At 44.1% G+C, this 9963-nt stretch overlaps 1 non-coding gene across 1 annotated transcript; it reads right to left on the bottom strand.

Annotated features, from left to right (window-relative positions):
• Positions 1-8052: 8052 nt before the first annotated feature.
• On the bottom strand, positions 8053-8134 carry TRNAS-CGA. The gene has a single exon. It is a non-coding gene; the product is annotated as a tRNA-Ser (tRNA).
• Positions 8135-9963: the final 1829 nt, after the last annotated feature.

Here is a 9963-nt window from a genome sequence, read left to right as displayed (position 1 = left end):
CTCCCTCGCGCGTCCATGAGATATCTTCATGTCCAGCTCCACGTCCATCTTCACGTCCAGTGATACGTCTCCGACGTATCGATAATTTCTTATGTTCCATGCCATATTATTGATGATACCTACATGTTTTATGCACACTTTATGTCATATTCGTGCATTTTCTGGAACTAACCTATTAACAAGATGCCGAAGTGCCGGCTCTCGTTTTCTCGCTGTTTTTGGTTTCGTAAATCCTAGTAACGAAATATTCTCGGAATTGGACGAAACGAAGACCCAGGGGCCTATTTTGCCACGAACCTTCCGGAAGACCGAAGAGCATACGAAGTGGGGCCACGAGGTGGCGACACCACATGGCGGCGCGGCCAAGGAGGGGCCCGCGCCGCCCTATGGTGTGGGCCCCTCGTCAGGCCCCCGACTCTGCCCTTCCGCCTACTTAAAGCCTCCGTCGCGAAACCCCTGAGGCGAAAAACCACGATACGGAAAACCTTACTAAGACGCCGCCGCCGCCGATCCCATCTCGGGGGATTCGGAGATCTCCTCCGGCACCCCGCCGGAGAGGGGATTCATCTCCCGGAGGGCTCTACACCGCCATGGTCGCCTCCGGAGTGATGAGTGAGTAGTTCACCCCTGGACTATGGGTCCATAGCAGTAGCTAGATGGTTGCCTTCTCCTCATTGTGCTTCATTGTTGGATCTTGTGAGCTGCCTAACATGATCAAGATCATCTATCTGTAATACTCTATGTTGTGTTTGTCGGGATCCGATGGATAGAGAATACCATGTTATGTTAATTATCAAGTTATTACATATGTGTTGTTTATGATCTTGCATGCTCTCCGTTACTAGTAGAGGCTCGGCCAAGTTTTTGCTTTTAACTCCAAGAGGGAGTATTTATGCTCGATAGTGGGTTCATGCTCGCATTGACACTTGGGACAAGTGATGTAAAGTTCTAAGGTTGTGTTGTGTCGTTGCCACTAGGGATAAAACATTGGCGCTATGTCCGAGGATGTAGTTGTTGATTACATTACGCACCGTACTTAATGCAATTGTCTCGTTGCTTTGCAACTTAATACCGGAAGGGGTTCCGACGATAACCTCGAAGGTGGACTTTTTAGGCATAGATGCAGTTGGATGGCGGTCTATGTACTTTGTCGTAATGCCCAATTAAATCTCACTATACTTATCATATCATGTATGTGCATTGTTATGCCCTCTCTGTTTGTCAATTGCCCGACTGTAATTTGTTCACCCAACATGCTTTTATCTTATGGGAGAGACACCTCTAGTGAACTGTGGACCCCGGTCCATTCTTTTAATACTCGAAATACAAATCTGCCGCAATACTTGTTTTACTCGTTTTCTCTGCAAACAATCATCTTCCACACAATACGGTTAACCCTTTGTTACAAGCAAGCCGGTGAGATTGACAACCTCACCGTTTCGTTGGGGCAAAGTACTTTGGTTGTGTTGTGCAGGTTCCACGTTGGCGCCGGAATCTCCGGTGTTGCGCCACACTACATCCCGCCGCCATCAACCTTCAACGTGCTTCTTGACTCCTACCGGTTCGATTAAACCTTGGTTTCTTATCGAGGGAAACTTGCCGCCGTGCGCATCACACCTTCCTCTTGGGGTTCCCAACGGACGTGTCAACTACACGCATCAAGCAAATTTCTCGGCGCCGTTGTCGGGAGATCAAGACACGCTGCAAGGGGAGTCTCCACTTCTCAATCTCTTTACTTTGTTTTTGTCTTGCTTTATTTTATTTACTACTTTGTTTGCTGCATTATATCAAAACACAAAAAAATTAGTTGCTAGCTTTACTTTATTTACTATCTTGTTTGCTATATCAAAAATACAAAAAAAAATTAGTTACTTGTTTTACTTTACTTAATATCATGCATGTTTTTATTTCACTAGTTAAGCATAATGGAAAACAACAAAAATATGAGAAATCTTTATGAACTTTATCTTGAATTAGGACATGATGTGTTTGAAGAGAGAATTAAAAAACCCATGGAATTTTATATGCATGCTAATGGGAATGTTATTACTATGGATGCTTTGAACACCATTGTTGCTAATGCTATGGAAAATTCTAAGCTTGGGGAAGCTGGCTCTGATGAGTATGATCTTTTTAGTCCCCCAAGCATTGAGGAGAAAATTTTCTTTTATGATTATAATATGCCTCCTATATATGATGATAGCTACTTTGTTGAATTTGCTCCCACTACAACTAATAAAATTGATTATGCTTACGTGGAGAGTAATAATTTTATGCATGAGACTCATGATAAGAATGCTTCATGTGATAGTTATATTGTTGAGTTTGCTCATGTTGCCACTGAAAGTTATTATGAGAGAGGAAAATATGGTTGTAGAAATTTTCATGTTACTAAAATGCCTCTCTATGTGCTGAAATTTTTGAAGCTACACTTGTTTTATCTTCCTATGCTTGTTACTTTGCTCTTCATGAACTTGTTTACTTACAAGATTCCTATGCATAGGAAGCATGTTAGACTTAAATGTGTTTTGAATTTGCCTCTTGATGCTCTCTTTTGCTTCAACTACTATTTCTTGCGAGTGCATCATTAAAACTCGTTGAGCCCATCTTAATGGCTATAAAGAAAGAACTTCTTGGGAGATAACCCATGTGTTATTTTGCTACAGTACTTTGTTTTATATTTGTGTCTTGGAAGTTGTTTACTACTGTAGCAACCTCTCCTTATCTTAGTTTTGAGTTTTGTTGTGCCAAGTAAAATCTTTGATAGTAAAGTAAGTACTAGATTTAGATTACTGCGCAGTTCCAGATTTCTTTGCTGTCACGAATCTGGGTCTACCTCCCTGTAGGAAGCTCAGAAAATTAAGCCAATTTACGTGCATGATCCTCCGATATGTACGCAACTTTCATTCAATTTGAGCATTTTCATTTGAGCAAGTCTGGTGGCCTAATAAAATCCATCTTTACGGACTGTTCTGTTTTGACAGATTCTGCCTTTTATTTTGCATTGCCTCTTTTGCTATGTTGGATGAATTTCTTTGATCCACTAATGTCCAAGTAGCTTTATGCAATGTACAGAAGTGTTAAGAATGATTGTGTCACCTCTGAACATGTGAATTTTTATTATGCACTAACCCTCTAATGAGTTGTTTCGAGTTTGGTGTGGATGAAGTTTTCAAGGATCAAGAGAGGAGTATGATGCAATATGATCAAGGAGAGTGAAAGCTCTAAGCTTGGGGATGCCCCGTGGTTCACCCCTGCATATTATAAGAAGACTCAAGCGTTTAAGCTTGGGGATGCCCAAGGCATCCCCTTCTTCATCGACAACATTATCAGGTTCCTCCCCCGAAACTATATTTTTATTCCGTCACATCTTATGTACTTTGCTTGGAGCGTCGGTTTGTTTTTGTTTTTTTTGTTTTGTTTGAATAAAATGGATCCTAGCATTCACTTTATGGGAGAGAGACACGCTCCGCTGTAGCATATGGACAAATATGTCCTTAGGCTCTACTCATAGTATTCATTGCGAAGTTTCTTCTTCGTTAAATTGTTATATGGTTGGAATTGGAAAATACTACATGTAGTAATTCTAAAATGTCTTGGATAATTTGATACTTGGCAATTTTTGTGCTCATGTTTAAGCTCTTGCATCATATACTTTGCACCCATTAATGAAGAAATACTTAGAGCTTGCTAATTTGGTTTGCATATTTGGTTTCTCTAGAGTCTAGATAATATCTAGTATTGAGTTTTGAACAACAAGGAAGACGGTATGGAGCCTTATAATGTTTACAATATGTCTTTTATGTGAGTTTTGCTGTACCGTTCATCCTTGTGTTCGTTTCAAATAACCTTGCTAGCCTAAACCTTGTATCGAGAGGGAATACTTCTCATGCATCCAAAATCCTTGAGCCAACCACTATGCCATTTGTGTCCACCATACCTACCTACTACATGGTATTTATCCGCCATTCCAAAGTAAATTGCTTGAGTGCTACCTTTAAAATTCCATCATTCACCTTTGCAATATATAGCTCATGGGACAAATAGCTTAAAAACTATTGTGGTATTGAATATGTACTTATGCACTTTATCTCTTATTAAGTTGCTTGTTGTGCGATAACCATGTTTCTGGGGACGCCATCAACTATTCTTTGTTGAATATCATGTGAGTTGATATGCATGTCCGTCTTGTTTGAAGTAAGAGAGATCTACCACCTTCATGGTTGGAGCATGCATATTGTTAGAGAAGAACTTTGGGCCGCTAACTAAAGCCATGAATCATGGTGGAAGTTTCAGTTTTGGACACATATCCTCAATCTCATATGAGAATAATAATTGTTGCCACATGCTTATGCATTAAAGAGGAGTCCATTATCTGTTGTCCATGTTGTACTGGTATGGATGTCTAAGTTGAGAATAATCAAAAGCGAGAAATCCAAAATGCGAGCTTTCTCCTTAGACCTTTGTACAAAGCGGCATGGAGGTACCCCATTGTGACACTTGGTTAAAACATGTGCATTGCAAAGATCCGGTAGTCCAAGCTAATTAGGACAAGGTGCGGGCACTATTAGTATACTATGCATGAGGCTTGCAACTTGTAAGATATAATTTTCATAACTCATATGCTTTATTACTACCGTTGACAAAATTGTTTCATGTTTTCAAAATAAAAGCTCTAGCACAAATATAGCAATCGATGCTTTCCTCTTTGAAGGACCATTCTCTTTACTTTTATGTTGAGTCAGTTCACCTATCTCTCTCCACCTCAAGAAGCAAACACTTGTGTGAATTGTGCATTGATTCCTACATACTTGCATATTGCACTTGTTATATTACTCTATGTTGACAATTATCTATGAGATATACATGTTATAAGTTGAAAGCAACCGCTGAAACTTAATCTTCCTTTGTATTGCTTCAATGCCTTTACTTTGATTTATTGCTTTATGAGTTAACTCTTATGCAAGACTTATTAATACTTGTCTTGAAGTACTATTCATGAAAAGTCTTTGCTTTATGATTCACTTGTTTACTCATGTCATTACCATTGTTTTGATCGCTGCATTCATTACATGTGTTTACAAATAGTATGATCAAGGTTATGATGGCATATCACTTCGAAATTATCTTTGTTATCGTTTTACTCGCTCGGGACGAGCAGTAACTAAGCTTGGGGATGCTTGATACGTCTCCGATGTATCGATAATTTCTTATGTTCTATGCCATATTATTGATGATACCTACATGTTTTATGCACACTTTATGTCATATTCGTGCATTTTCTCGGAACTAACCTATTAACAAGATGCCGAAGTGCCGCTTCCGTTTCTCGCTCGTTTTTGGTTTCGAAATCCTAGTAACGAAATATTCTCGGAATTGGACGAAACGAAGACCCGGGGGCCTATTTTGCCACGAACCTTCCGAAGACCGAAGAGCATACGAAGTGGGGCCACGAGGTGGCGACACCACATGGCGGCGCGCCAAGGAGGGGCCCGCGCCGCCCTATGGTGTGGGCCCCTCGTCGTGCCCCGACTCGCCCTTCCGCCTACTTAAAGCCTCCGTCGCAAAACCCCCGAGGCGAAAAACCACGATACGGAAAACCTTACCGAGACGCCGCCGCCGCCGATCCCATCTCGGGGATTCTGGAGATCTCCTCCGCACCCCGCCGGAGAGGGGATTCATCTCCCGGAGGACTCTACACCGCCATGGTCGCCTCCGGAGTGATGAGTGAGTAGTTCACCCCTGGACTATGGGTCCATAGCAGTAGCTAGATGGTTGTCTTCTCCTCATTGTGCTTCATTGTTGGATCTTGTGAGCTGCCTAACATGATCAAGATCATCTATCCGTAATACTCTATGTTGTGTTTGTCGGGATCCGATGGATAGAGAATACCATGTTATGTTAATTATCAAGTTATTACATATGTGTTGTTTATGATCTTGCATGCTCTCCGTTACTAGTAGAGGCTCGGCCAAGTTTTTGCTTTTAACTCCAAGAGGGAGTATTTATGCTCGATAGTGGGTTCATGCCCGCATTGACACCTGGGACAGATGACGAAAGTTCTAAGGTTGTGTTGTGCTCGTTGCCACTAGGGATAAAACATTGGCACTATGTCCGAGGATGTAGTTGTTGATTACATTACGCACCATACTTAATGCAATTGTCTCGTTGCTTTGCAACTTAATACTGGAAGGGGTTCGGACGATAACCTCGAAGGTGGACTTTTAGGCATAGATGCAGCTTGGATGGCGGTCTATGTACTTTGTCGTAATGCCCAATTAAATCTCACTATACTTATCATATCATGTATGTGCATTGTTATGCCCTCTCTATTTGTCAATTGCCCGACCGTAATTTGTTCACCCAACATGCTTTTATCTTATGGGAGAGACACCTCTAGTGAACCGTGGACCCCGGTCCATTCTTTTAATACCGAAATACAAATATGCCGCAATACTTGTTTTACTCGTTTTCTCCGCAAACAATCATCTTTCACACAATACGGTTAACCCTTTGTTACGAGCAAGCCGGTGAGATTGACAACCTCACTCGTTTCGTTGGGGCAAAGTACTTTGGTTGTGTTGTGCGGGTTCCACGTTGGCGCCGGAATCTCCGGTGTTGCGCCGCACTACATCCCGCCGCCATCAACCTTCAACGTGCTTCTTGACTCCTACTGGTTCGATTAAACCTTGGTTTCTTACTGAGGGAAACTTGCCGCTGTGCGCATCACACCTTCCTCTTGGGGTTCCCAACGGACGTGTCAACTACACGCATCATCCAGCTGCTCCTCTCCTCCTCGTGCGATGCTTGTCTCCTCTTCATACCTGATGATACATAAGTAACAGGACTTAGGCAGTATAAAGTTCTCATCAATCAAAGTATCGTTTAGGAACAAGTCCACCTGTTGTTTAAGTAGCTTCGCACGAGCCTTTGTAATAGATCCAATCCGAACTTCATTGGACTTGAGCTTCACAGCAGCTTCATCTTCAGTTTGTAATGGCAGAGGTAGTAGTGTGGTAGGGATGTCCTCATCACTGGCCGACGCTGGCATCGGCGCCTCTGTCGTCCTCCTCCTCACTCGGCGTGGAGGCAGGGTCGCTGGGCGTGGAGCCCGGATCGCTTGGCATCGTAGGCGATTCCCACCAATGCAGCCATCCGGGCGGCTTGCCCTCGCTCTCAGAGTCCGACGGCAGCGTGTAGTCGCTCATGGCGTCTGGCTAGCCGGTGTTGGAGAAGAAGAAGCAGGCGGTTCGACGTGAATTACAGTGGACACAAGGGTTATGTTCTGCGGGGATTAATGGCGGCGCGTATAACAAAGAGGCTTGCGGTTGCTCTTCCGCAGCGGTTTGGCGCTCCATTTCGGTGGTTGGCGGGTTGATCGGCGCGGTTACCACTCCGGCGGTTGACATTGGCGCGCTTTGTTGTGCTTTGATTCGAGGCCGATTGAACCAGGGTCGCTGCCAGGCGGGCCCGTGGGCGAAGCGAGCGACGCTAAGCACGACCGCGCAGCATCCACGGAGACGCAAACGTGCCGCATATTTACGTCGCGTTTGCGTCGATGCGTCGCCCGCTGGAGCAGGATGCAGACGCATTTTATGCGACCGTTTGCGCCGGCCCGTTGGATATACCCTTAGTGTACAGAGGGGGTACCCTTTCATCTGTGCGCGGCATTAGGAGCGGCCGATGAAGGAAATTACACAGGCGGGAGCTATTCCATCTTGCACAACATGGATAATACGTGCAGTTACTATTTTAAAAAATGTTTAAATCTTAAAACTACTTACATTCAAAGTTTTCAAAATTTGAAAAATAGTCATTTTAAAAAGTGTTCATATTTGAAAATTGTTCATATTTAAATAATGTTTAATTGGTCTGATCATTTGTATACGAGGGCGTGTAGTGGGCCATATACTCGCACGATGTTTCCAGTGGTGTGGATGCAAGGTAGAGGGGCTAGCCCAATGGACGTCGCGTTGAGGCGCGCACCGTTCGCTGTTGGTTCTTTCCTGGCTATCGGGCCCAAAAAGAAAGTGATAAAAAACAGAAAGAAAACGTCGACAGCAGGATTCGAACCTGCGCAGGCAAAGCCCAACAGATTTCGAGTCTGTCTCCTTAACCACTCGGACATATCGACTGTCTTGCTTCGTTTGACAGAATGACGTTAATCATATGTTGTCTATACCGTGGCAAGCTATATTAAGAATCAGAAACCAACTGGCATGCCGAGTTACGTTCTGATGAGACCAAATTACCGCCTCCATCAGTTACCGTGCATGGCTTCTTTCATCCAAAGTGTACTTCTTGCACCAACTTGCTCCATGCTCTTTTTGTTCCATCTCTTGTCCTCCACAAGCTGTGGGGAAGAGGGAGCACGGCGAGGCCCCGCCACCCCTGTAGCAAAAGGAAAAACAGAGCGCGACACGAGCACGACCCTACTCTTTACCCGATGCTATATTTGATTCTACTTACTTCACGTCATAGCTTTGCTAGCTTGTTAGCAGTCTAGCATTAGCAATAGATGTAATCATCGTCAGTTTGACAACGCATGATCGGGTCTACCGGAATTCAGAACCGATTCAGTGCCCGTCTGATCCAGTCTAATCCTGCTGTCTGCTATTCTAAATGACTAAACCTCTCTCTGACCTCCGTGCGACGATCACCGTTGTTTGTTTAATCCTTCCTGGCTCCATCCGGTTAGGCTTTTCCCTAGCACGCCATTCCGCCATGCCCTCGCCCTTTGCATCGTCCTTGTTAGTAATCCCGTCCCATCTGATGATGTTATTTGTCGAGAGCCTTCTCCCTCTCTTCTCTTCTCAAGATGTTTATTCTGTCATTCTCAGAATCGGTCTTGGTCGTCTCGCTCTTTTATTCCCCCTGTTTCATTCAGAGATTGCTTGCGTTTAGCAGCGGGGCATCATAAAGCTGGAGCACGAAGAGCAAATGAAGATTTTATTTTAAAACAACTGGGCTCCACGCCGTCGCCTCTGAAATCTTCGGTACTCGCATGACTACTAGTGTAGTAAAAGAACTGATCAGGGGATCGCAGACGCACGGACGCGCTGCTCTTGAAACCAGTACACTGATGATAAAGAAACAAAATCCTGCAAGACTGCATTGGCCCTCGTCGATCGATGCCCTTGTCCTCGATCAGTCGATCGATCGCCATTTGCCAGCCAGACCTCCGGAGGAGGATAAAGCGTGGCGTGCAATTGTTTATGCCCTAGCTAGCTTAGACTGCACTTTGATTGTCTCTGCAATTACTCGCTCGCTTTGGAGGCAGGATCATATCATGCATGAGAATATACAATTGCCTCCCCTCGTGGCCTTATTCTATCTTAGATATGTTAGATGTGGTTCAAGAGGGAGGAGACATGAGAAAAGCAAGTTTGAACAGAGAAAAATAATGCTGTCACAAGGGGGAGGTACTAGCTAATTTGGTTTCATGAGTTACCAGCTTAACATCACCCAAGTGTGCTAGTAATAAAAGGCCATGTGTACTCCCTTCACCAGAAGACGCAGAAACTGTAGATAGATATGCTGATGATTACCGCGATACGATCGCCTCAAACAACCATGCATGCTGAAAAGGGGGAAGACGACGCTAGAATTTGGCGAGTCCACTGGTAACTGACGCAGCTTTTTGTGCCGATCCGCTGCCTGCTAGGAGGATCCTAGGCGAGATTCTTGGCGCGCCTGAACGCATGGGATGTGTGCATGGCAAGCATGGGCTCCGAGAATATCTATCTTAGAGCATGTCTAGTAGAGCCCCTAAACCCCTAAATCTGTAAAAATAACCGCTTTTTTACAGTTTTTGACGAAAAAATCGCAAAGACTAGAGCCCCTAAAACTGTAAAACTGTAAAAAAAATCCCAGGTCGGACCTGGGAATCCCTTCTTGGCCTGTAGAAACGAGGGTTGGGCAATCCAACCCGTCCCCGACCTGTAAACGTCTCGGACACGCGCG

The sequence above is a fragment of the Lolium rigidum genome, unplaced genomic scaffold, assembly GCF_022539505.1.
Source record: "Lolium rigidum isolate FL_2022 unplaced genomic scaffold, APGP_CSIRO_Lrig_0.1 contig_67434_1, whole genome shotgun sequence".
Lineage (NCBI taxonomy): Eukaryota > Viridiplantae > Streptophyta > Magnoliopsida > Poales > Poaceae > Lolium > Lolium rigidum.
The sequence above is the reverse complement of the archived record's forward strand: the minus strand, read 5'-3'. Positions and strand labels throughout refer to the sequence as shown.